This window comes from Microtus pennsylvanicus, chromosome 22, assembly GCF_037038515.1.
Source record: "Microtus pennsylvanicus isolate mMicPen1 chromosome 22, mMicPen1.hap1, whole genome shotgun sequence".
Classification (NCBI taxonomy): Eukaryota; Metazoa; Chordata; class Mammalia; order Rodentia; family Cricetidae; genus Microtus; species Microtus pennsylvanicus.
The window spans coordinates 4,518,951-4,546,594 of NC_134600.1; the positions used below are offsets into that span (position 1 = coordinate 4,518,951).

At 46.1% G+C, this 27,644-nt stretch overlaps 1 protein-coding gene across 2 annotated transcripts in view; it reads left to right on the forward strand.

Annotated features, from left to right (window-relative positions):
- Positions 1–8,592: 8,592 nt before the first annotated feature.
- Positions 8,593–27,644, forward strand: part of Hecw2 (HECT, C2 and WW domain containing E3 ubiquitin protein ligase 2) — a 301,655-nt gene continuing 282,603 nt past the window's right edge. The window contains exon 1 of one of the 2 annotated variants that reach the window (XM_075956458.1): positions 8,593–8,712. The gene's annotated coding sequence lies outside the window, so the exon portion shown is untranslated. Of the gene's footprint in view, positions 8,713–9,260; positions 9,345–27,644 lie in introns of those variants that run through there. The other variant, XM_075956459.1, reaches the window with a different exon arrangement.

Here is a 27,644-nt window from a genome sequence, read left to right on the forward strand (position 1 = left end):
GGCAGAGCCTTGAACTGATGGCCCCAAAGTTCTAACATCAAAAGTTCTCTTCATCTATAGGCCAATAAGTGGAAATGTGGGTATCCTATTCAGCATCAAAACAGGGAAACACTCAATGAGGCTAGAGCTCAGACTACCTGATGGCAATTGATTCAGGTTCCATCGATCTGAAATCTATTGATCGGAACTGTAAATACACTTCTGTGACTCCACCATCTCTCAAAGTGTGAATGTCCTAAAACACGCCTGCCAGAATACCCTGCACACAATAGAAGGCCTGCTGGGCTTGGATACTGTGGGGGAGCATCGTGAAAAGTCCCTTCACAGGGGCCTGGGTGGAGTTAGAACAAGGACTCCTCAGACACCCGAGGGAAAGCTGCTGCTATCATCCACAAGCAAAGAGGACTAGGGGAAAGTATGTCGCCGGAGCCCAGGAGGGGCTGGAGCAGGGGAAGGTGGACTGCTGAGGTGGGAATAAAGGAGAGATGGGTGTGAGGGATGCTCTGACCTCTGGTCTAGTGACGGAAGGAGCCACTGTGTAGCCCACATGGGTAAGCCTCCCAGGGCACAAGGAAGGGCAGAGAATGCTGAGACCCATGTTCCAAGGACTGGCTTGACGTACAGAGGAAACCAGGGTCAAAGGGTACATTGGATATAATGTCACATTGGCCTCAGGGCATAAGTGAGGGACACCACTTAAAAGGGCACCAGAATCAAACTTCTTAATATTTGATGTAGTTTCACTTTTGCTTTTAGTGTACTTCCTATATTCCTATGCCACTTCAACTCGTCCTGGATTAATTGCTATGTCACCTATGTGTGACCTTGAACCAAGGCTCACCACCAACTTCTTGGCACAACCGTCAGTAACAACACAGTTTCTGGGAAAAGTGTCTTGTCTTTGGCCAAAAGCTACACCCACAGTCTTTCTCAGTCAACAGGGTCGTGTCTTGGGTTACAATTTTAAACCAAGTTTCGAACTGTTTTTTTCCTGAAGTAGTTGTCCACCAATAAAAAAATATGAAAATTATAGTACACATACTGTATTTTCAAATCATCCAAGGTATTTTTTTAGATATATAATGACAGTAGTTCCTTCTTTAGTGATAACTTTCCATGTCTTAATTTCTTTTACTTTTAATCTTCAGAAATTGTGGAAATATAAACAATCGGTCAACAAAGAATTTGGGGGTCTCTTCCTCTATGACTGAAACTGCTATAAGGGGTCTCAGGGTGGCTGTTCCTGTGAGGAATACCGTGACCAAAGCAACTTGGGGAGGAGAGGGTTGATTGGGCTCACACTTCCACACGGTTGTTCATCATTAATGAAGTCAGGACAGGACCTGACACAGAGCAGGAACCTGGATGGAGAGGCTGATGCAGAAGCCATGGAAGGGTGCTGCTTACCGGCTTGCTCACCGTGGCTTTCTCAGGCTGCTCTCCCAGAGAACCCAGGGCCATCAACTCAAGGGTGGCCCACTCACAGAGACCCACACCTTCCCCCATTTATCGCTAATTAAGAAAACGCCCTTCAGTTTTGCTGACAGCTGGATCTTATGAAGGCATTTTCTCAACTGAGGCTACCTCCTCTCGTTACCAGCATCAGGAGTGGTGACCTGTTCCTGCCATGCTCCCTGCAACAACTCAATTTCCTCCTCCTCCTCCTCCTCTTCCTCCTCCTCCTCCTCCTCCTCTTCCTCCTCCTCTTCCTCCTCCTCTTCCTCCTTCTTCTTCCTTCTCCTTCTCCTCCTCCATCCTCCTCCTCCTCCTCCTCTTCCTCTCCTCCTCCTCCTCCTCCTCCTCCTCCTCCTCTTCTTCTTCTTCTTCTTCTTCTTCTCCTCCTCCTCCTTCCTCTCTTCCTCCTCCTTCTCCTCTGCCTCCTCTTCCTTCCCTTCTCCTCTTCCTCTTCTTCTTCCTCTCCTCCTCCTCTTCTTTTTCTTCTCCCTTCTCATCATCTTCTCCTTCTTTTTCTCCTCCTTACTCTTCCTTTTCTTCTTCATTTTTCTTTTTTGTTTTTCAATACAGGATTTCTCTGTGTAGCCCTGGCCATATGAGAACTCTCTCTCTGTAGACTAGGCTGGCCTTGAACTCACAGAGATCCACATGCCTCTGCCTCCTGGAGTGCTGGGGTTAAAGGTGTGTACCACCACTGCCTAGCTGTGAAGCTGGTTCTTGAAATGAGAAATTATATTATATCGAACTTATTGAGAAATTCATATATATTTTGTCAGTTATACAAGGATGACATTTTAAAAAGCTCTTCTAATTTTGTCTCCTTTGAGAGTGCCTTAGATCTAGTTCTACTACAACATTCAGGAGCCCAAAGGCTCTGTTACAAGCCAGACTAAGACGTAGGAAGATAGGAGGAAGAGAAAGGAACAGTATCCCTGATAGTTATAGCAGGCCATAGAAAAAGAAGGCAGTCAGAAGCAGAAGAGGACTCTAATGTCATAGATGTGGCCCTTTGTTCAGTTTGGCCCAGACAGGTGTCTGAGTATGATAAAGCAGGGACTCTCTCATTGGTTATATTTAGATATTAGTAAGGGGTGCCGCAGATTGCACAGGCATAGCCCTGAGGTCGGCCGCCTCAAGGCAAATCCAAGAGGTACACCGCTGAGAACCCCTGTGCCTAGATTTGCTGAGCTAGGCTACGGAACGTGAACATAGCCCACATGAGTGGAGTTTTAGAGGAGCCTGGTGCAGCAGGGGCAATCAACTGAGAGGAGCTCAGACTAGCCAGGAGCAACGCTCAGCATCCCGCAAGCTGGAACCTCCGAGGATGAATCTCAACAGTCACAGGCTTCACAAAGCAAACCCCAGCTGAACGCCCAGAGAAGAAACCAGCTGATGGTTTTCAGTTTAGATGACCCAGAGGGCCAGCCCCCATGGAGGAGGTGTGCTGGAGGTGACCAGGGCTGTCTGGGCATAGCAACACAGCTGCTGCCAAATGATCTCAGCGGCCGCCACTGTGAGCTTGGAGTCGGGAGAAAATGCAGAAGTCTGAACTTTTTTAAAGGAAAAGAATTGAGAATTAAGTTTTAAAAATCTCTTTATCAAATTTATTTGACAAATTTGGCTTTTCTTTTAGATAAAAAAAATGGTTTATTAACAAAAAGGATAGTTCGAATTAGAATCAGGAACACAACACAAAGTACCAGATCTACAGAAGCATTGATGGTGCTGATGCCTCTGCAGTGGAATAACAAATTTATCTACGCTGCACTCACGTCTTTGAGGGAGTCTCTGAAACGCTCAACTTGTCTGCATAAAAAAGAAAGAATGAAGTTTGTAGAAATAATACATTAAAAACAAAACAGTCTTCAGATAAGGAAAATTACCTTTGAATTAGCACAGGAGGAGGCACATGTGCACAATCTGAGCCCTCAGAAGGCTGAGGCAGGAGGATCAATCCAAGTTTGAGGCTGGTTTCAAAAATCCAGCCAGCTGACTAGCAGAGTTATTGTGGCCTGAAGCTGTGGTTTGGGAGAAAAACCACTCATATCTACAGCCTGTTTCATCACAGGCACCTGTGAATCGTGGCATGGTAAGTTATTCACAGCCGCTGTGACAAAAGCGGGGACATCGGGAATCCCTCAGGTTCGACTGGGAAATGGGAGACAGAGACAAGAGAATCCCCAGAAGGCCCGGGGCCACCTACCCGAAGTATGGGAAAGTCGGACCATATCTCAAACAAAGTAGAAAGTAAGTAGAGAAACCAGAGCTTAGCTGGGCACTTGGGAGTCAGTATCAACAAATCTCTGCGAGGCCAGCCTGGTTTATGTAGTTAGTCCCAGACTAGGGAGGCCTATTAAGTAAGACTCTGTCTCATAAAGTAGCAAACACATGTGTACACGCACACATACAAGTGCATGTTAGAGCACACACATACACACATATACATACCCACACAAAAAAAAAACCCACATGTGTGCGCACACACACTCACAAACACACATCCCAAACCTACTGTCAATATTTTGGGATGGAAAGATGGATCAGTGGTTAAGAGTGGTTACTGCTCTTGCAGAGGACCTGGGTCCAGTACCCAGCATCCACATCAGGAAGCTCACAGTCACCTGTAACTCTAGTTCCAGGGGATCCTCATGGCACATGCGAGATAAGGACACACACACATACACACACACACACACAAAGGCACACAGATATATACACACACACAAAGGCACACAGACACAGATACACACACACTTACAAAGGCACGCAGATATATACACATGAATCTTTTAAACAATAACAACCACTACCACCACAACAAAAAATCAGGGTTGTCCTCTGATCTTCACGCATGATACAACCCATGTAGGTGTGAACACACATGTGCTCATGATACAGATGTGCACAGGCCTTTAAATGGGTATCGTTTGGCCCCCTGATTCCTTAGCCACAGCTCTTTGTTTACTTTCTTCTTAGAGATGGTGGACGAACTGCTATAGATCTAGGTGTTCCAAGGCCATCTTGTGCTCAGGTGATTAATTTCTGTCACTTCTTTCCACCCTTCGAGTGCTGTGATTTGAAAAGTCTGTGCACTCCCTTTGAGAGGTAAAGAGTGAAGGTGTAGGGTGTATCAGGGACCACACCTGTTTGCTGAACTGAAGGAAAGCGCCTCCCTTGCCGCCAGAGCCCTGAAATGCTTCCAAACTACTCCAGTTCTGCCAGGCACAAGGGTAATTCTGATAAAGGGGAAGAGAGAATGAAGAGAGAGACAAGTCTTGAATCAGCACGGACTGCATAGACTGGTGGATTAAATGCAACAAAACTCATTTTCCATGGCTCTAAAGAGAGGAAGTTCAAGAGCAAGTGGTTAGCATGGTTGGGCTTGGGTGGGCCTAACTCTGGGTTGCAAACTGTTACCTCTATTCTGGCATGACAGAGGGGATAAGACAGCTTCTAGGGTCTCAGTCCCAGCATTTTTCCCTAGCCCCACTTGTTAGGAGTGCCTTCACGATTTTTGGCCCTTCCAAAGGCCTTACCCTGTAGTAATAAGGGCGACGGCGGGGCTGCGTCCCCAGCACCCCGCCCGCATGGCTAGCTTTACCCGAAATAATTACACGGAAACTTTTATTCATTTAAACACTGCTCTGGCCCATTCCTATCTAGCCTCTTCTAGGCTAATTCTCACATCCCGATCAACCCATCTCTAACAATCTGTGAGCACCGGTCTTACTGGGAAGATTCTAGCCTAAGTCCATCCTGGGTCGGAGCTAGGGCATGGCGTGCATCTTCCCTGGAGCAGGTAGCATGGCGTGTCTCTCTGAAGCATCTGCTCCCCAGCGGAGAGCTGTCGAGTCTGACCTCACTTCCTCTTCCTCCTGGCATTCTGTTCTGTTTACTCCACCCACCTAAGGGTGGGCCTATCCAATGGGCCTAGCAGTTTCTTTATTGCTTAGCCAATGAAATCAACAGATTGATATATGACACTCCCACATCACTTCCCCTTTTTCTGTTTAAACAAAAAAAGGAAGGCTTTAACCTTAACATAGCAAAATTACATAACAAAACAGTTATCAAGTAAAGGTTACATCAGAAACATTTATACATATAACAAAATTGACCATAAATCTCTATCAATAAAGCAAAATCTATACTAACGCAAATTATTCATATCTATATCATATCCCCCTTTAAATGTAAAAGAACATTTATAAACCATATTTGGGAACATGGGCGCAGTTTTTTCTCTCCAAACTGCTTCCTGCTGAATGGGGGCGTCGTTAATTAGGTCTTTCATGGTATAACCTGTGTGCTAGTTTCATCTCAGTTGGCAGTTGAGCAAAGCAATTTTCTGAAGATGTTCACAGCAACCCTTCAGGAGGACGTGGTCCATCATACCAAATCGGAATAGAAGAAATGAACAGGGTCTCATCCTCTGTGAAAACAAAATAAGAAACTCCTTTCCAAAGCATCATGTCCTTAAACCCAAATTCTGAAATCATACCCTCATGATATCCGTTCTGGTTCCACTTGGCAGCCCATATAATGAAATGTCTCTCTGTACTTAGCTCCTTCACAGTCAAAAATTTTAAAGAAAACACAATGTACATAATCCAGACTCTCTGTGAATTTTCCATCTTTATGCGGCTTATATTTCTTTATTTCTTTTAATCTCTTAACTATCTGTACTCTGTCTCTTTAAAGACTTTACCTTTTTTTTTTAACCATTAACTTTATTCCGGTCTCTGAATTATGGGAGTTCCTAAACATTCATTCCACAACATATTTCTTGAGACAAAAGTATCTCACTTTTGAAGCTTTCTTAATGTATAAAACCACACAGACATGTCTCTAGGGCCACCTTTATGGACCTGGGAGGCCTCTGCAGGTTAAATGTCTTGAAATAGGCTTTTGGGTTTCACTCTGGATAAGAGGTCAGGATAAACACCTACAAACTTGGTCATCTCCACAGAAAAAAGGAGATATCTGAGGGAAGATTAAGACACTGTCACATGTGTGATGTTAAGGGCCACATACCTCCCCTCCTCCCAGAGAAAGTGACTGCTAAATGTTTGGAGCCTTGCAAGGCAGGAGAAGTGTTTAAATTACAAAGAAGTATTTAAATGTTACAAAGGAACAGTTTTGAATATTAAGCTAGTTGACTAGTAAAGAATTTTCTTGGAATGAGAGGGACAAGAAAAAGCTGGGACGCAGTCAGGGGCCTGATCGGGGGCAACCTACACGGATGGTGGTGGCAGTCAGGCATTGAAGTCTTACAATTTTAGGATGATGTTGCTATCAAAATGTATAGTCAAGTAAGTTTTGTCACTTCAGTCACCGTGGTCGATATATTTGGAAGTTTTAGACAGCTGAAATTGATTTCTAAGGATAACAATACCTCAAAAAAAAAAAAAAAACAACAACCCAATCCCCAACAATGACAACCCAGGACATCCACTTTGCCTGTGTTCGTTTCTGTCCTTTTTAGTTAAAAGACCACGGTCAGTCAATATGGAATGCTAAGGGTTGCAGGTGTAGGACTCCTGGGTCTACACCGTAGAGATTGGCTCACGGCATCCCGCAGGATTCCTATCACAGAGGATGCTGGCCCCGAGTCAATAGGACTGGAATTGGACCTTTAGTGGTCCATCAGTGATGCCTACGATGGCACACTTAAGGACAAGCCATGGCTTTTCTTGTGACCCGTGACCGAACGTAAATTAAAGTGATTGACTGGACACGTTTGACTCCTTCCAGGGCCAGGCACCCGCATCTTCATCTCAACCTCTCTTCCCCACGTTGACTTCCTGGCAGACTCTAGTGGTCCTTGTTGCTGAGTAAGAGCTTCCAGTTTTAGTGATACTAATTTGAATAGTTTTACGTTTTTTTTTTTACAGGTCTGAAGAAAGCCCCACACTGAATTTTTGGACTACTATGTTCACCCCCTAGCCAAGCACTGTGGTCTAGAAGATGATGGCTGGCTTGTTTAATGATGTGCCAGTATCCAGGAACCTCAAAAACTCATTGTGTCTGAGAGACCTATAGGAACCACTGCTACTAAGAAAATGAGCGTTGGGAGACACACAATACTGAGCACCCACATTCAAAAAGTATGCACATCCATAATTTGGGGTGAAGAAGTATTGTTTTCTTCCTGCATAAATATAGTTGATCTACAAACCATGTAAGTACTGAGGGGGCATACTCTTACATTTCAACCTTACATTATTATTTTTTTTTCTAAAAGGAGATTCAAAGAAGATGCTGCAGAAAAAACATATGGGAAGTGTACAGCAAAATTTAGTTTTTAGTGTCCTCTCTAAGTCAAATGCGATTTTAATAATACATTTTTCATCTTGACCCCACCCCGTGTCTGTGTGTGACATGTGTGTTAACTGTCTTGTTCTTACAGATGGGGAAACTGAGGCATGCCGCCCCTGACTCAGCTTTCGGGAGGAATTTAGGAAAAGATTTGTCTCCATGACCTCAGCGGGTCCCTTTCATCCTTCGCGAAGCCTCTAGGAATGCTCACGTCCTTCGCTCCGCAGCAGCACCCGCCCCGCTCTGCTCTGGAGCGCCTTCCTGAGGAAGGTCCCCGCGGCCCGGCTCTGGCCGCTTCTCCCGGGCTCTGCTCCATCAGGCTCCCGGGTCCCCGACGTGCAGGCGCCCCCCACCTCGCGCCCTGCGCCCCCAGTGCGGTGCGAGCCGATGCCGCCCGGGCGTCCAGCGGACACGGCGGCGGCGCGGCTGGAGGTGAGCAAGTCGGCCAGGGACCCGGGGCGACGCGGGGAGGGGCGGGCGACGGCGAGGGGCCGCGGGCGGCTGGTGCGCGGCTCGCGGGCGACGCCTCGAGAGCGAGAGGAACGGGCGCCCGGGGCCCCGAGCGCGGGGAGACATGGCTCCGCGCGTCCCCGTCGCCCGCCGCCGCCGCTGACTCAACACAATTGGCGGCTCGCGCGGCGTAACCGCGGGTGGGCGGCGGCGCAGAGTCACCTCCGGAGCGCCGAGGGTCGCGGCCGTGCGGGGATGCCGGCGCCAAGGCGAGCCGAGGACGGCCGCTGAGACGCTCGCCGGCCCCGGGAGCCGAGTGGGTTCGGTGGCCGTGGCCGCGGCCGCCGCCGCAGCCCCGGGCTGCAAGCTCGCTCGTCCGCCCGGCTGGCCGGCCGCCTTCTCCGCGGCGCGCACCGGCGGCTGGCGGCGACTGCGGGGCGCGCTCCCGCCTCGGCCCGGTCCCCACCCGCAGCCCGCCCTCCCGCCCAGGTGAGTGCGCTGCCCCGGCCCCGCGCTCGCGCCGCAGGTAGCGGGCGGCGGCTTTGTCTCGCTCCCCCGCGCCCTGGCGCGGTCATTCATTTGACATTCTGCTCCCGAAGCGCCCGGAGACCGACCGGCCGCGCCGGACGCTCCTGCTGATTCGGTGATTCCGGGAAGCTGGGACTTGGGGGCTCCTGCGAGCATCACTCGGAGGGAGAGGAGGCTTCATTTGCCTTCGGTTTGGAATGTGTGGTGAGCATCCTCGGCTGGAGCTTGGGGCCTGGAGGAAACCCGGGCTGCAGATTTAGACGTAGACGTTTGGGAGGACGTGCAGCTGCAGAGGTCTGGCTCCCTATGCCTGGTCTTCTCCCGGTAGCGGCGCTCAGCTGCTTATTATGATTAATTTTAGGAACACCATCACCGGCCCAGTTATTCCTTTTCGAGTTGGGAGTCTTTGGAGTCAGCACAGGGAGCTCACGAGTAGAGTGAGAAGGGTTCAGTCAATACTAAACTTGGAAAAGGACAGCTTCGATGATCGTATGGACAGAGGTGGACAAGAGGCAAACTTCACGGCGGCCTTTAGCATTTGTGGATAAGATTTCTGCTTTGGTCTTCTAGAGTCATGGCAACTTGGGATTCTTGTACGTATGCCTTTGCCGAAGTGTGTAACTTGTTTTTTTTTCCCTTTTTTTTCTTGAATAGTTATGTGTCTGTTCTTTGTCCTTTAGAAGAAAAATGAGTAATTTTAGTAGTCTTTTATTAGACATTGTGAAATTTGATGTGTTTGTTTGTCTTGTAAATAGGATTTTCTTTTTACTGCTTCTCCTATCCCCTGAAGGGCTCATTTCTTCTATTGCCCTAGAGAGTCAGTCCGCCTCTCTCTTTTCCCTCCCTCCGCCCTCCCTCCCCAACAGATGGCTTTATGTGCCAAGAGGTCATCTTTAAAATGTCACCCCCATCGCTGACAAACAAGGCAAGCTTAGTTCTGAAGTTTTGTCTCTGGAGTTCCGAGTGCAAGAGCCCTAATCTGATGGGAGTGTTATTAACGGTGTCAAGATCTGGATGCTGCTAATCTGTTTGGTCCTCGGAAGATCCCTGCAGAGATGGTTTTTATAGTGCAGGACAGATGGTGTCCCTAGCTGACAAGAGGAGCCAGGCAGAAAGGGGCATTGTACACTTCAGAGAGTGTCTGCTGGATTACTGGGAGGCGGAACCAAGTGGGGTGAAAGGCGATAAAGACATAATTGTGACCTCTTAAAGGGGACATTTGTTAGCCAACAACCTACATAGTTTTGTTCTTTTCAACGTTTAGCAACTCATCACTGCATTGTTTGTTTTATTACTAGACCGGCATAGGTAAGACAGTTTCAACAGTTACAGCAACACAGTTGCCTTTGAACTTCAAAGTATCTTACCACTTGTGAAGAGAGCTAGTCCCACTCCTCTTGATCTTTGGGGATATTTGGGACCTTGGACTCATGATGTCCCCAAGCCTCAAGGACGTTAGTTTCATCTGCTGGAAGTAGTTCTTTTCTTTCTTCTTGGCAGTTTGCTGACCTCCAGCCTTTGCCCCCAAGCTCTCAACTACGGACATTACTTCCGTGATGATTTTACCTGTCCCTGGATATTTGTTTCACTGTGACACCCAGCAGGGGTGGGGGGTAGGGGTGCCGTGCCTCTCGGCAGTGGATCTCCCTGAAGCATTGTGCTGCCAGAGAGGAACTCCAAGTCCTGTGAACGTTTGATCGTCTAGCTGTTGGTTTTCTGATTCTGGAGATTTTGGGCTCTTGATTGCAACTGGATCAAATGTCGGTTCTTCCTTGTGATGCACGCGAGGAAAAATATTTTAGCAATTATTTAGCAAAGATTAAATTTAATGGTCAAGTGGTGTTTGACTGAGCTGAACAAGGGGCTTGACATAAAGAGCTTGGCTCTGAAGAACTCGGGCAGTGTGCTCTAAGGAGAGAAACATTCGTTCTTACTCCTTTCAGAATCTTTTGCCGCTGACCTCAGCAAATGAAAAAGAAACCCAGCTTGTTACTGTAGTTGAGTACAGATACAATGGCATTCTTTCTTGGGGACTGTGTTTTGTAGGAGGGATGACTTTGGGCCTCTGCCTGCTGTTGAATATACTCTGTTATCAATGTTATCTGTTAGCAATCTGGTATCTTAAATCTTTGATATTCAGTTTGTGTCCCGATGCCTGTGGCCTCATGTGGTGGGCATCTCTGTTGTGAATTGCTTTTTTTTTTTTAAAAAAAAAAGTGCTCCTGGCATGGGCTTACCCTGGACCTGGCTTGTTGTGGTACTCAGTAGTGAATTGCTACCTGCTTAATGGGGAGATGGGCTAGGGGTATGGGATGAGAGTGGGGGTGGGGGGGTATGGGATCATTATGCATAGTTTGTTGGACTGGGACTAACAGCCCAAGATACTTTGTTATTGCTAGGCTTGGTCATGAAGTTTAGTTGCTCCAGCAGGGGCAGGGCTGCTTCTTCAGGCCCAGGAGGCTGCATCAGGATGTGAAGGATATAAAAGAGAGGTTAGAAGAGTAACCAGACCTTCTGGTTTGCTGTGACGGTACCATGTTGTCGCTACTAACTTTTCTCTACTTTTAAAAATTTGGGTGATAAAATTATGGGATTACTCTGGAAATGAGGGTGTCTTCTCTTGATCCTAGCTTTCCTTCCTTCCTTCCTTCCTTCCTTCCTTCCTTCCTTCCTTCCTTCCTTCCTTCTTCTCCTTCCTCCTTCCTTCCTTTCTTTTCTCTCTCCTTCCTTCCTTTTCTCCTTCCTCCTTTCTTCCTTTCTTTCTTTTCTCCTTCCTTCCTTTCTTTTCTCTCTCCTTCCTTCCTTCCTTCCTTCCTTCCTTCCTTCCTTCCTTCCTTCCTTCCTTCCTTTTCTCCTTCCTCCCTTCTTCCTTTCTTTCTTTTCTCCTTCCTTCCTTCCTTCCTTCCTTCCTTCCTTCCTTCCTTCTTCTCCTTCCTCCTTCCTTCCTTTCTTTCTTTTCTCCTTCCTTCCTTCCTTCTTTCCTTCCTTCCTTCCTTTCTTCCTTTCTGAAAGGGTCTTGCTATATAGCCCAGGCTGGCCTTGAATTCAAGGCCCTCTTGTTTTAACCTCCCAAATACTGTGTCTTACCATACCTAGCTGACACCAGCTTTTGAGCTTGCTTAAGGTCGGTCTTTTACTTCTTGAATATTCAGTAAGAAAATAAGAAGGCGTTGGAACCTGGAAAAGGCAAAGGAAAAAGACATAGTGTGGAAGACAAAAGACTGGGATCTATTTACACATGTAGAGAGAAGGTGCGTTAAGTCATGAAGTGTCTGTCGTGGTTCTAAGTCCCTAGTGCTGTCTTCAGACAACAAGAATTACGTCTTGTCCTTTATTTGAGGCGGACACACACTGGGATGACCCCTGTGATTTGAGAGGACAGTTGCTCCAACACTTGCTGGTAGATTGAATGTGTACGTGGCCCGTACACACTTGAATGCCCGTTTTCACCATCCAATGTTAGACACAGTTCTTGGATGTTTCCTCAGAGTCCAGAACACAGATGCTTCCGTTTAGTCTTGACTTCCACATTCTTGTAGTCCCCCAGAACAATAGGGGAGCCCTTGTTTCCTGTCTCTTCTGTCTCCAGTTGGATTTCGGTCTCAGCCTTTCACAGGGAGCCCATCAGAAAATATTTGGTGCATCAATACATCCCGGGCAAAGTTTCATTGTGCAAGTAACCCGATGAGGGTTTGGGCTTTGTATGTATGAAGTTCGTGGCTCCAGCTCCTGCGGCTTCAGCTGAAGAGCGTGTCTGTCTGGAACGGCTGGCTTGCAGTGCTGGCCAGCAGGTATTAATTATGGTTCTCTTCTTCCCAGCACTCAGTACACCAAAGTCCTTAGGAGCTTGGCCAGCATGTCTGAATAAGAATGAAATTTATTTATCTCCTTTATAAATATGATGACTAAGTGATTTTTTTCCAGCCAAGGACATTTTTGTGAGTAAAATGTGGTACGAACTGGAAAGAGCGTCAAGGCAACCAACTGGACTTGTTCACATTTCTGAGTTACATTCCTTGTTGCTGTGCTCAAATATCTGACTTAAGAAGGAGTGGTCTACTAGGTTTCTAGTTAAAGGGAATATAGTCCATCCTGGTGGGGAAGGTGGACTTTCTGAGATAGTGGGCTACATTGTATCCACAGCCAAGAACCAGAGAGTAATGAATACTTTCTCCCTTATGTTCTCTGGGACCAGACCCCAGCCCAGGGAATTGTTCATCTGTATTTAGGGTGAGTTTTCCCGCATCGCAAACCTGTCTAGAAACTCCCTTCCAGATGTGACCCGGGGTCACATGGTGATTTAAAATTCCAGTAAGTTGACAGCCAATATTAAACATTATTCCAGGGAAACCAGCATGGTTTCCTAATTATTATCCGAATCATGAACTTGGGGAGCTGGGGAGATGGCTCAACAGTTGCATGCCTGCTGTTCTTGCAGAAGACTTAGGGTTCGTTCCCAGCACCCAATCAGGTGGCTCACTTGTTCCAGGGGATACAACATCATCTTATGGCCTTCATAGGCAAATTCATGATGTGGTGCGTACAAACCCAGGCAAGCACACACACACACACACACACACACACACACACACACACACACACACGTATAAAAAGAGTAGCTAAGTCTAAAAAAAATGTGAACTTGAGTCTTTTATGTAACATTGGTTGGCCTGGAACTTGAAGTCCTCCAGGTGCTAGGATTATAGGCATACACTGCCACACCTGGATTTCAGATTGCCGGCTTTTATATGATGAAAGTCGCCTGATGGAAAAATACCCTTAATTACTTCTGGATTTGTTCAACTTGTATGTCTTTGTGTGTGCTTTTATATGTTGGCAGAATATATGTAGATATATCTATTGTATGGCTAAAACAAATCACTAAGAAAGTGTGGTCATTAGAAAATTGCATATTTAATTTCTTTCATGGATTGGCTTTTAAAGTAACTCTCTGTAATTAGTCTCGCCAAACTTTAAATCAACTCCTGACCTTGTCCGGCTTTAACGCTGTTTGTGGCTATAATGTCTTTCCCTAAAATTTTGATAGCTTGCGATTTTCCGTTTGAGCCTTAAAGAAAGATCTCTACACAGATTGGTGGCTACAGAGGAAAAGAAAGAATTTCATTTGTTCATTTATTCATTCAAGTGGGTTTTTTGAGTTGGTGTCTGATGTTGGTACTGGCTATCTGCCAGAGAACAAAACAACGGGTGCCAACCATGTGGAGTTTTCGTTCTGTTGAAGACCAGGATACCAAGTCAAACAAAAAAGCAAACGGTGTAGGATAGGAGAATGGGCAGACGTGGCCGAGTGCGCCTCACAGAGAAAATGGCCTCAAGCGGAGGAGAGTTCGACGGAAGTAAGAGAAGTTGCTTATGTGCACAGACAATGGCGAGAATTGCAGGCAGAGGGAGTGGCCAGTACACATTTCTGGCCTGTAGGGTGGTTTGTGTTTGGATGTGTTCAGAGACCGCAAGGAGAACAGTAGGATCCTCTGCAGGTATCCAAGAGGAAGGGTAGAGATCAGCAGTGAGGTCGGAGAAGTAACATGGGCTGGTAGGGCTTCTGTAGGGCCTTGAGATAGGAGCACAGTTATGACTTCACTAGGCATTCTGCTATATCTTTTAAAAACATTATTAACACTTATATTTTTATTGTGTGTTTATGGATCATTTGCCTGCATGTATGTATGTCTGTGCACCACGTGTGTGTGTGCCGTGTCTGTGGAGGCCAGGGGAGGAGATCAGATCCCCTAAGACTGGAGTTATAGATGGTTGTGTGACATTATGTGGGTGTTGGGAATCGAACGCAGGTCCTCTGGAAGATCAACCGGGGCTCTTGGCTGCAGAGTCCTCTCTCCATTCCCCTATTGTATTTTTGTAAAACCCCTCATAATATAAAGAAGACTCCCGATCAGTATTTTGTTAATGGTCTACTTCATGTTTAATATGCACTCTATATTATTTGTTTAGGTTTTCATTGTTAAAGTGTATTTCATTATTTCTATCTCTTCCACTTCCGTGTGTGTGTGTGTGTGTGTGTGTGTGTGTGTGTGTGTGTGTGGCTAGAAACGGAACTCAGGACTTCATAATTGTTAGGCAAACGCTACCGTTGAGCTACATTCCAAGCCCTTACTGTTGCTATTATTAAGTTGTATTTCTACTTCATAAAGTTTGGCCAGTCATTCAAAACTCCACAGAAGTGTAACCATAGTGATGAAAATAACAGGTTGAGAATACCCAGTTTGAACTCTGAAATCCGAAATGCTCTCTGTCTGAAACACTGTGAGGACCAACTGACTCTTCAAATAGAAAGCTCTATACTCTGAAGTGGTCTTCAACCTGTTGTGATCTAAATGTCCCGGTCCAGCGAGTCATCAGCATCCTTAGGGACATGAATATCCAGGCAGATATACAATGTGAATCTCTACGCATGAGAAGAAGGGACTCTGTGTCGTGCATACGGAAAAACGACAAACTCAAAGCAATTATCTGTGGGTTTAACCGTCCATTCATTCCTGATCTCTTTTGGGAGTAAATCCTTAATCAATTCCTGTTATGAAACCCTGTCCAAGAGTGGCGTGAAGCCATGGATGTTCTTGTGCCATTTCCAAACAAAGGACAGTGGCTTCTCTGTTACGCCATTGCGTTTTTCCAGGACAAGCCATAATAATGCTTCTCTAACAAGTTCCGTGTGTTATGTTACTAAGGGCCGGTCGGGGACCGTAGCCCTACTAAGTTTACTGAAGCACTCTTGTGGTGGGAATAAAGTATGGGCATCTTCTTGAAGAGACACTTGGATGATCAGCTGGGAAGATAAAGACAGGCATTCTCCTTGGAAACCAGACATTTTTAACCAGATTTCTCTGTGGAACGTTGTGGTCAGCCGCTGGACCACACCGCTGGAAGAGTGTGGAAGAGTAGGGTCGAGTATGTGATAGCAGACGTTTGTTTCATTTGCTGCTTGAGCAAAGCACCGTGCCCTGTGGGCATGAATCAGCTTTTGGCACTAGTTCTGGGAGGACTGCCTGGTGAGGCTTGGTTACTTACGCTTCAAGGGATGAGATTTCCCTTCTGGTTAGCCACCGCATATGGAATTAGAAAAGACGCTTCAGAAGGGACTGGCAGAGCCCTGGTTTAGATACATACAAGAATGTGGTGGCGGCGGCTGTGGTGGTGGTGTATGTGTGGTGTGTGTGTGTGTGTGTGTGTGTGTGTGTGTGTGTGTACCATGGTGCACATGTGGAGGTCATTGTGGCATGAGCTTTCTCCTGTCGCCTTTTTCGGGATCCCCGAGAGCAAACTCAGGTTGCCGTGTTTGAAGGCATGGCAAGAGTCTTTCCATCTTTACCTACCTTCTAACCTGCCTTGCTGACCAAAGAATGAGGAGGCCTTGTGAACGGTAGCTAGAAGCCAGCCACGCGCTACCAGTTTCCAAGGGGGCATGCGGCACCTCCTCATCTCGGGGAAATGCTGAAACCAAGCGTGAAGATCGTGGTGGCAGCAGACGTGTGTTCTCGGAACTGGGGATGTACTGTGACCACTGACGGCTAGGACACAGATACTTCTCCACGTCGATGGACGCTGTCTGAACAGGTGCTTGGCTGATAGTTCATCTGCGGAGTAAGATATGTGTGGCTATCAAGTCCTTATCACAATGGTGTCGCAAACTGACTCCTGTTCTCTCCAGCGTCTTATCTCAGTGGTAAGCTTGGCTCACAGCAAACCGCGGCAAGGGTAGGAATCGCTCACGACTAAAGACGGGGGAATCGCTAACAACTAAACCAGCACAGCGCAAGCTTCCATGTGGATTTCTTTTCCTAGCGTTGAAGGTCCGAGTGACCCCAAAGGATTAGGGAAGTAATATTTTCAGCCATGGATAGTCTTTCAAGCAATACAGAGTGTTTTTCATTGAGTCAATAGAAGAATAGGTGCTCCAAAGAACAGAACCGGCAGATCGTGGTGATGAGAAAACGGAGAAGAGGATACTGCGTATTTGAGAGCATGTAGAGAGGTGTGTGTGTGTGTGTGTGTGTGTGTGTGTGTGTGGTGCTCTTACTAGGTGGGAACAGAGGCAGGTGGGAAGTGGGGGGTGTGTGTGTGTGACAAACAAGAGGACCTTTCTTATACTCTTGCCTTATTGTATTGCTTTGGAGAAATGGACTTGGTGCCAACTAGTACAGGATGCGGTCTGTGTTGTCCTAGGCCTTACCTACGTACAAATGATGAACGGTCCCCAGTGGTCTTACTACGGTTCTAGGTTTTCTGTGTGTCTGCCTCCCCCTTTCCCCCATTCTCACTCATCATTCCCCTCCCCCTCTGTTAAGCCGGGAGTTAGAGTCGGCATCTTTTAGCTAGAAAAGGCATTCCGAGCACATAGACTGTTTTATCAGGTCTGGCAGGTGCTGTCCAAGGGCAAGACAGCCAAGTCTAGAAGGAAAGTCGGGTGCTTTTCTGAGCTCCCTGCTCCAGCCAACAGGTAACGCACACTCTTATATTTAACTCCCGCCCTTAGGAAGGCACATTCCCTCCCTTTTCTCTTTGGACTGTGGAAAAGATGGAGTCGTTGCCCTTGGTCTAATGACTTCTTTGTAGTGATGGTTATTGTTTAATGCATCCAGAACTCTTGGTTTTTCTTCATTGAACAATCACTGACACTCTTATGGGCGAGGCTCTGTGCTGCGTGTGAAATAGGCCGTGGAGATAAAAACAGGCAAACATGCACTCATCATGTCGTGTGGTGAAAAGGTGAACATTCGTTCAGTCTGGTTTTCATATGTGGTTACTGCTGTGTGAGCTTCTGAATTATAATAATTTTTGGTTATATATTTAAAATATTTCATAAGAAAAAGAAGAGAAACTAATGGCAGTGTGATGTGTGTTTTGGAAGAGGTCTTGGTAGAGAATAAAGCACAACCAAGACCTCTTAGATGGAGTGGGTGGGTCAACCTGAGGTCTTATCCCTCATCTACCGCATGAGAAGGGGGAGGGTAGCTTTGGCGGGCTTTGGAGAAGACTCACAGAGATGATTGAAGCCAGAACGAGAGTAGGATCTGTGAGAGCCGAGGACCAGCGATGCTGAGGACAGCAGAGCGCCCTGTCCGAGGGAGGGAGGAGGAGGCGTTTTCTTGTATTGGTCTATAAAGACTTTCACACAGCTACAGTCTTCCCACTGTGGGAAGTGGGGTGGCTGGAGCGTCTCAGGTAAGAATGATATGTTAGAAGAAAACTGGCGTTTCTGTCTGGCGGTTGAGAAAAAGCTGGAAAGGGTCCAAGAGACAACCTGCTCAGCGTTTCTGCAGAGAAATGCCTCACAGTGTCCCTAAGGGTGTTTACCAGGTTCTCAGGAGGTTGGTCCTATGCTCCCTTTGCACAGGACTCTTGGGGGTGGGAGTTCTTTCTTCTCCTCCTGAACACCCAGTTCCTGCTCAGTATTTCTGCCACAGGACGGACCTGGAATGCCTGTCAGTTCTACTTACTCCCATGTCTCCAACTGCCTTTTGGTAGACAACTGAAAAATAATGGTTCTCATCACCCCACCCCCTCCCCCATTCTGGACAAGCTCGCTCTCCCTTTCCTGAAGACATTCCTAGAAGTCAAAGTAGCTTTTTCTGTCAACCATTGACAGGAGGGCGGGGTGAGATGAGTATCCATGTCTTCTGAGAAAGGATGGAGGGGAGTGAGTTTAGTTTGACATTTTCCTTCTTGGTTCCATTGTTTTTTATTCATCTATTAGCTATTAAGATTTGGTCCTCTTGCTGTTTTGGAGACTTTTTTCCCACTTGGAGAGTCTGTTTTCTAGATTTGTAATTGTTGTGAACACATGGAATCTCGCCAATGCTCTGTATAATGCCCTGTATCGATCACATAGAGACTATACAATAACTCAGTGTCTAATAGCTAAAGGAACCATCAGTTTCTTCCAGGTGGATCTTTATGAAAGGCGACTATTTATGTAAATCAGATCTTTATGAAAGGCAACTATTTATGTAAAGCATTAAGTTGGCACAGAATGCTAAAAGGTGAGCATTTTTGTCTTTTTTAAAAAAACAGAATGTGACTTGGAGGTCTAAGTCATTTACATAACTCTCTCAGAAGCCTTCCATCAACGGTCTCTTGGCTCTTTGCTGTCAAAAGAGGCTCACAGCTAGCAGTGTCTGCGTCATTCTCGGGCTTTCTGCCAGACCTGCTGAATCAGGACCTGCTCCTTACGCATATTCCATATTTCCTTTACTTATTAAATACTCTTGTTAAGTGTCTACAATGCACAGTTGTACGCAGCACGGGTTAACGTGTCTTGGTAAGGAGAGTTAAGCACACCTGTTTCCTCAAGCATTTATCTCTTTGAAAGTTTCTAAAAAGTCATGTTTTGAGAATTTTATACATAAATACACTGTGCCCACAACATTCTCACCGCTCTAGTCTCCCCTTCTAGTTCTTCCTGTGTTTCCATGCCACATTCTTCTCCCGAATTCACGACAGACAGACAGACACACAGTGTGCCTGAAGCCTATTGACTTCACTTAATGCTGTCAGTATGTCTGTGGATTTAGAGCTGACCCCTAAAGGAAACCGACTCTGCCCTCTAAGCAGCTACTGACTGCTTCTAGGTCATCAGTCTTGTGAGTCTTTCCCCTAGCTATGTTGCTATGACAACGTGTGCACGTGTACTGGCACAGGTCTTGTGCAGGCAACCGTATTCTTGAGCGTGCACGGATGCACCATCCCCGTCATATCCAGAAAGCGCCATCTTGCAGCGGTCCTCGGCATCCTTTGGTTCTTGCGGTCTTTCCAGTGACGTCTTCACCATAGGGAATATATCACAAATGTCCCATGGGGGCTAACACCTGCCACAGTCTTCTGTGTTTTGACCAGCTGACGTTCTCCGCAGCTAAGAGAAACCTCTTTGATGGGAGAGGGCAATAGCTAGTTATCTGAGAATATAAACATTAAGTATTTAGAAGGTTAGGAAGTGTGTTAATTTAGTACAATCATAGTAGTGAGTTTTCTTTTAAAGTCTAGGATGTCTCTAGGGATGAGTTCTTGCCTAGGTTTACAGTAGCAGGCAGAAATTCCCTCCCACTGAGTGGTTCTTACGTCTGATTGGACAGCCGTGGTGGCACTGTTCCGCTGTTGCTGTTGAGGTTATCTTTCTAGGCAAGTCTTGTAGTTTACAGGATTCATAGATAGATAGGACGATTGATGATGTTTCTTCCCTAGCACACACATGGCACCGCTAAAGGAGACAGACGCCCGAAACCTTACTGGTAAACCATGAGCCTTGTGGTAAAATACAAAATAATAGAAATGGGTTAATTTAAGATGTAAGAGTTAGTTAATAAGAAGCTTGAGCTAATAAGCCAAGCAGTGTTTTAATTCATACAGTTTCTGTGTGTTTATTTTGGGTCTGAGCAGCCAGGAATGAACGAGCAGCCTCTGCCTACATTGGTGGAGTCAGTGCAAGACGTCAAACAGTGTTTCGAATCTAGTGAGCAGAAGGGGTCTTTGTTAAGCGAAAGGCATAAAAAGGCATAAAATAAGGGAGCTACATTTGCTTTGACAACTCACCTCGAGGACTGCAGTAGTGTTTTGAACGCATGATGGAGGTACTGTAAGAAGTAAGGCCTAGGTCTTGTAGAAGCAGGCAAGGAGCCAAGTTCAGGGTGGAGGCAGAAGCAAGGAAACAGAGACCTGGGGGGAAGCAGGCATTGGCACGTTTGAGTCACACACTGCAGCAGACAGTCATGGCCCCAGACTGTAGCTAGCACCTCCGTGTGCTGACGAGATGCTGAGTCAGGATTTCTCGTCACTGGTAGTTGGCTCTAGGTGACTGCTAGCTTGCAGGGCCTGCCGCTGCGTGTGCGAAGAAAGGAAGGAGAGTCGGAACCTTATCTAGGGGTTTGCTACTCATTAATTTCTTCTTCAAGCGAATTCCCCAAGGGCAAGGGCAGTGTGCTATTAGCCTTTGAGGGAGCACTTGGCATGGTCTGGCTCAGTGAGTGTCTGTTGAGCAGAAGTGATTATAATGCAGAGAACTCTTCTATAGGAATTCATTTCCCCTGCTAGTTTAAATATTAACACCCTTATTGAAAGATAATTCATCTACTCTAAAACTGCTGTTTGGAAACAAAAATACGAAGCATTTTGAAATATGGATGGGTCATACTTTGTTCTTTTCTTTTTCTTTTTTGGGCGAGGGTCTCTCTATGCAGCCTAGTTTGGTCTTGAACTACCAGTGTAGCTACAGAGGGACTCACATCTGTGGTCTCCCCAGCCCCTGCTTAGCAATTGAAATTACAGATGTGTACCTCCACACCTGGCAATGAGTCACACTTTTGTTGAAGAGAATTTAGTTTTTTTCTTTCTTGTGTAAATGTAAAATTATTTTACTTTTAGCTGACCAAAATCTCAACAGTTTAAAAATAGAATGGTTTACTTTAAACAATTATTCTTCATTTCTCTTTCTTTCCTCCCTCCTTCCCTTCCTCCCTCCCTCCCTCCCTCCCTCCCTCCCTCCCTCCCTCCCTCCCTCCCCCCTCTGTGTGTGTGTGTGTGTGTGCGTGTGTGTGTGTGTGTGTAAGTGTGTAATGCCGCAGGTATGTGAATGCCTGTGGAAGCCAGAAACGGACATGGGATTCCATGGAGTTACAGGCGTTTATTTGTAAGCTGCTCAGCATTGGTCCTGGAAATCACGTGTGGATCCTCTGGAAGAGCAGCAAGGACTCTTCTTGCTGAGCTGTGTGTATCTCCAGCCGGCAAGTCTCATTGTTTAGACTCCTTAAACGGATAACACTGTGCAGGGTTTATCATTGTCTGGCTTGTTTCACTGAGTATAGTGTTCCAAGGTTCGTCTGTGGTGTTGTGGATATCCACTTTTCCTTCTTTTGTAAGAGTGGGCGTATGTCCACACATATACACATATAGTAGGCTATCATACATATGTGTATACACACATATACAGCATATCTCCTTCTTCATCCACCCAATGGTGAACACTTTGGCTGTTGAGAATAACACAGTGATGAAATGGTAACTACACGGAAATGTATTTATATCTTCAAGATACTGACTCCATTTCTTTGGGATGAAAATCCAAGGATGGGATTGTTAATTACTGGTCATATGATAGACCATGTGTATGTGTGTTTCTGTGTGTGCGTGCTGGTGTATGTACCTATGCATAGTTGTGGAGGCCATAGTCTTTTTGGAGACTGTCTACTTGATTCTTTGGGTGCCCTTCAAAGTTGTTGAGTTGTATCTTCTGCTATCTAGTTGCGTGAGTAGTTTATGTATTTTGGGCATTAATCTTTTGTCAAATACATGCTTGTTTTTCCGCTCTGTTGCTGTTCCTTGCGGAAGCTTTGATTTGATGCCACCCATTTGTCTCATTGTAATTGTGGGGTGTGCTTTGGTGTCCGGTCTGAGAGGCCGTTCCCAGATGAATGTTCAGGGGGTTTCCCCTCTGCCTCTTGCAGTAGGTTCTATCCTAAGTCTAAGTCTTTACTCTTTTTTGAGTTAATTTGTATGTGATGTGAGGTAAGGGTCTGTGTGTGAGCATCCGGTTTTCCCAGCACCATTCTTTGATGAGGCTGTCATGGCCACATTGTCAGTTTCAACGGTTCTCCATTCTGATACTTTGGTCTACAGGTCTGTTTTACGACGGAACCATACTGTTTTGACCACCGTGGCTTTGTAATGTGTCTTGAATTCAGGAATTATGATCCCTCCAATTTGTTTTTGTGCTCAGCACCATTGTGAGTGTTCCCAGTCTTCTGTGGTTCAGTCTGAATTTTAGTCTGACTGTTTGTGAAGTCTGTGTGAGTGTATGTAAGGTCTGTGTGAGTGTATGTAAGGTCTGTGTGAGTGTATGTAAGGTCTGTGTGAGTGTATGTAAGGTCTGTGTGAGTGTATGTGAAGTGTGTGAGTGTATGTGAAGTGTGTGAGTGTATGTGAAGTCTGTGTGAGTGTATGTGAAGTCTGTGTGAGTGTATGTGAAGTGTGTGTGAGTGTATGTGAAGTCTGTGTGAGTGTATGTAAGGTCTGTGTGAGTGTATGTGAAGTCTGTGTGAGTGTATGTGAAGTCTGTGTGAGTGTATGTGAAGTCTGTGTGAGTGTATGTAAGGTCTGTGTGAGTGTATGTGAAGTGTGTGAGTGTATGTAAGGTCTGTGTGAGTGTATGTGAAGTCTGTGTGAGTGTATGTAAGGTCTGTGTGAGTGTATGTGAAGTGTGTGTGAGTGCATGTAAGGTCTGTGTGAGTGTATGTGAAGTCTGTATGAGTGTATGTGAAGTCTGTGTGAGTGTATGTAAGGTCTGTGTGAGTGTATGTGAAGTCTGTGTGAGTGTATGTGAAGTCTGTGTGAGTGTATGTGAAGTCTGTGAGTGTATGTGAAGTCTGTGTGAGTGTATGTAAGGTCTGTGTGAGTGTATGTGAAGTCTGTGTGAGTGTATGTAATCATGTCCTCTGCAAACAATTTTGCACTCATTTCTACACTGCATCCCCTGCCCCTCCCTCTCTCCCTCCTGCCTTCCCTCTCTTTCTTCCTTCCTCCACTTGAGTTTACTCTATGCTAAACTGGTTTCCATGCTGTACGTTTTTGTTTTCTTCTGTGCCGTCTCCTCTTCTGGTTTAAGACTAGCCCGCTCTTTTGCTCTGAGGACCATCTTGCTGTGGCAGGGGAGCTTATGGGTTAATAGCACGCAACATCTGGGCTCTCTCCTTCACCTGGGTCTCTCTCCTGGATAGAAAACGTAAATCCAAACCCTCTGTCCAGACTTACTTGGCACTTTTAGGTCTGTGATGCAGACATTCGTCACTTTTCCTGTGTCGTTGGTGCTGATACTGTGCCCTGCCCTTCTCCCAGGTCTGGACAGGGCACACCCACCCACCCCACCATTACCCTGCCAGAATGACACGTATTCCTCCTCTAAGGTGGTCCTTTCAGATCCTTGCGGATTTCTCACTTATGCGTAAGTTTGGTGGCTTGGGCAGTTTCTCCAGTGTTCTTAAAGTGTACCCAAGATCTGGACCATTGATTTCTGTGATGTTGTGAGGTCGTCTGGATGAAGGAACTGGTGAGCCACTTCCCCAGGTCACCACCGGCCACTTATTGGAGAGAAACTGTCTCCTTTTGTTGTTGTTTTGCTGCTTTCCTTGGCCCATCTCTTGTTTGCCACAGCCAGTACCGCTGCTCCAGGCACACAGTGTTGGGCAGCTGCGTGACTTTTTAGATCTGTACGGGAAGCACTTTCCCACAGAGTGGGCATCGAGGCCCATTTCATAATGGCGAGTCTTGAGAGTAGGTCTTTCCCAGATGACCCCCAGGTCAAATAATGGCGGTTCCCAGGGATACCCAGTCTCTTCGAGAAGCCGCAAGCCTCTTCTCACTCGGATAGCGGCCAGAGCGCTGGTGTCTGAAGCTGCCATGGCTGTCACATCTTGGCTCCAAGGGTGCCATGACATTGTGGATTGGATGCTGGAAAGAGACAGATTATTAAAAGCCATAAAGCACGGTCCAAAGACACAGCCATTTGTTTTTCTTGAATGAAATGTTCCCCCTGCTGTCGACTTCCAGCGCTGTAGAGTGCTGCTTTGGGTGAGGCTTTTGGTGGGTGTCCTAGGTGTCTATACTCCTGTAAGTCATTACTGGTTACCTCAGAAATATCCTTTCTCACCTCAAACTTTAAAGTAGCCATGACTGGATTTTTCTTTCCTTTCTAGATCTTGAAGCAAGGAATTTTATTTCTTGCCAGGTTTTGCACGTCTGTCTCCTCTTCTTGTTCGCGTTCTACACTGGTCTCCATGTACAAAGACATCCATGTGTGGATGGATGATTATGTTGCTCAGGTCTGCTCTCCAACTCCCAGGCTCCAGGGAGCCCCTTCCACCTGCCCCTCCTAGCTCTCCAAGTAGCTGGGACTGTGGGGACACGCCTCTGTGCTCAGGAGAAAACGTGTGTTGTGACGGAACACGTGGGCCTTAGCTCTAGCTACTCTAACAACATGGCCTGGGTTAAAATAGCTTAAACAGCAAGCATGTGTTTCTCATCATTCTGGAAACTGGAAGGCCAAGGTTAAGGTGCCAGGTGTTGGGGTGGTTAGGGTACCAGTTCTCGGTTATGAGCAGGTGTCTTCCTGCAGTGTCTTTGATTGGCTGAAAGGGAACTAGTTAGCCCTATAATTTTATTCATGAATCGTTTATCCTTATGATCTAATTACCTCCAAGAGGCCCACCTACCAGTGCTAACTAACACAAGGGGACAATGAGAGTAGACTTTCCTTATATAGAACCACAAACATTCAATGTACTGCAACACCTAATGTAAATATTGCCACCTTATCTTTTTCTCCCCTCTCATTATGTAGCCCTGGCTGGCCTCGAACTAGCTATGTAGACCAGGCTGTCCTTGAATTCACAGCTATCTGCCTGCTTCTGCTCCTGAGATACTTAGGTTAGAGGTGTGAGCCACCACTCCTGGCTCTCTGTCCCAGCTTTAAATGTAGAGTGTCCTAAGTTAAAATGTTTCCCATCATGTGGAACCTGTCACTAGACTTCGTATCTGGTCAAACCGAAACTCTGTTCCCGTTAAACAGACATACCAATTTCCCTTCTTTCAGTTTTTAGTAACTTTGGTTCTTGTCTTTCGTGGTATATGTTTGTGTGTGTGTGTGTGTGTGTGTGTGTGTGTGTGTGTGTGTGTGTGTGTATGCATGCCTGTAGTCTAGAGGGGCTTTCACCTTGACTTTTGAGAATGAATTTCTTATAGGTATGGAACTCACCTTGACTGTTGAGACAGGACATCTTATAGGCTTGGAGCTTTACCCTTGACTCTTGACACAGGATTTCTTGTTGGCTTAGAGCTTACATGCTAAGTAGTGAGCCCCTGGGATCTTCTTGTCCTTATGTCCTCGGGAGTGAGATAACAAACTGCACCGCGTGCCTGGCTTCTTTTCTTGGGTGCTGGGGCTGGGACTCAGGTCCCCATGCTCACGTGACATGTGCTTTCCTGATTGAGCTGTCTCTGTCCCCTGCTCCCCTTTCCGAGACAGAGTCTTCTGTATCCTACACTGGCCTGGAACTCACTATGGAATGACCTAGAATTCCTGATTCTCCTGCTTCTTCCACCCAGGTTCTAGGATGGCAGGCATGTGTGTTTCCCTCCCCAGTTCTGTTTTCTGTGTTTATGAGTTTGTATAGTTCATCTAAGTGCAGTATCTTATCATTTTGTGAGTAGCTTATTTCATTTAGCGCGGCCCTTTCCAATGTTTGCATGCGTCGTGGTGTGTGTCGGGGATTGCACACACACCTTTGAGGCTCCGCTTGCAATAGTTTGGAATACACGATTGACTTTTAGCTTTGTATGGGACAGAAATCCGCAGTTTGACTATTTTTTTAATAGACTGGTAAATGCTGTTGTCTGGTTCTTCTGTGGAGGAATACGGCTCTCAGTAGACGTGACTACCCACGCTTTTCTGGTTGTTTCCAGCTGTTAGACATTACCTCATTTGTGCTGTTTTTTTTTTTCAGTTAAACTTTACGCGATAAAGTTCGTTGGGGTTAGCAGCTGAATAAGTCCCAGAGCTAAATGCAGTCTGACCTCTGATTCCTGGTTAAATAAAGTGCTGTCTTTATATTACTTTGATGAAATAAGAAGACTAAGGATACAAGTTAAGGGAGTTCTTTTAAATGAGCAGCTAACAGCATTTCCTAGCATAAACTTCGTTGATGCATTAGCAGGTTGTCAGGAACCGTGTTGCTGGAGGGGTTGCTGCTGTGGTCATGGGCAGAGATGTAAATATGTGGTCATTGTATTTCCAGGATGTGTAATCTTGGAGCCTGCATCATGTAGATAAGGAATATAGATTTGTGGGGTACGCTGGGCGAGAGGCTCGCAAGTTGGGCTCACAAATGTCTACTTCTTGCTGCTACTCCTTGTCCTAGAATGCAAGATATGCCCTTTTCCTGAGAAAATTCAGGAACAGCAGTTATTCCAAGTCTCCTTCTTTTAAAAGAGAGGGCAAGTCACTTGAAATTTTTTCCACATTTAGTTATCTGCCCAGGTAAGTTTGTAAGCTGCGTTTATAGTTCTCACAGAAGTCAAGAAGCTTTTGAGTTCAGAGCTGCTCGTTTGATAGATGCAACATGAATTAACATGGTGATCGGATAAATTGAACTAAGATTTTTCTATAAAACAATTCCTCATGATGGAAAGGACTATAAGCTTCCCTCAGTCTCTCCATTTTTTCTCCGAGTTAAGAAACCAGGATTTTGAACAGCGACATGACTTTCTGTCTCGCTTCTGCTAAGATCTTGGTGGGATGTAAGACAGGAGGGTGATTGTCCCAGCTCCTCTGGCTGTGACTTACCCAAGGGCCCCAGGTCCTTAGATAAGCGCTCTGCTAATGATGTGCTCTCCCGCTCTCTTCAGTAGTTCTTGGGCTATTATTTTTTTTAGTGTGGGATATGTTTACATGATACTTTTCTGTGCGTTTTTCAATGTTATCTCCTGGGGTCATCACACTCACAAATCATAGACAGTTTTATTCAGTGAAACTCAGAAGAAACTGAGTTCCGAAGAAGTTCACGGCTTCACGCCACACAGCTGGCTACCAAGAGGTGGTGTGTCCATTATAATTTCTCTTACAGCTTGGGACACGGTTGGGAGTAATAATTACATCGTAGCAGCAGGCGTCATTGGAGTGGTCTCAGGCTGGGATATAAGGTCCCGCTAGTGACAGGAAAGATATTGGTTCCCTTCCTAAAAACCTTTACCGTCATAGGCCTGTGATAAAACACAGGCTTCTCAAGAGGGAAATATGTGTGTGCTAAAGAGACCGGAACGATGACATGAGGGATGGGGGGAAAGTTACTCGAACGGGTTTCTTGGAGGATTGTTGG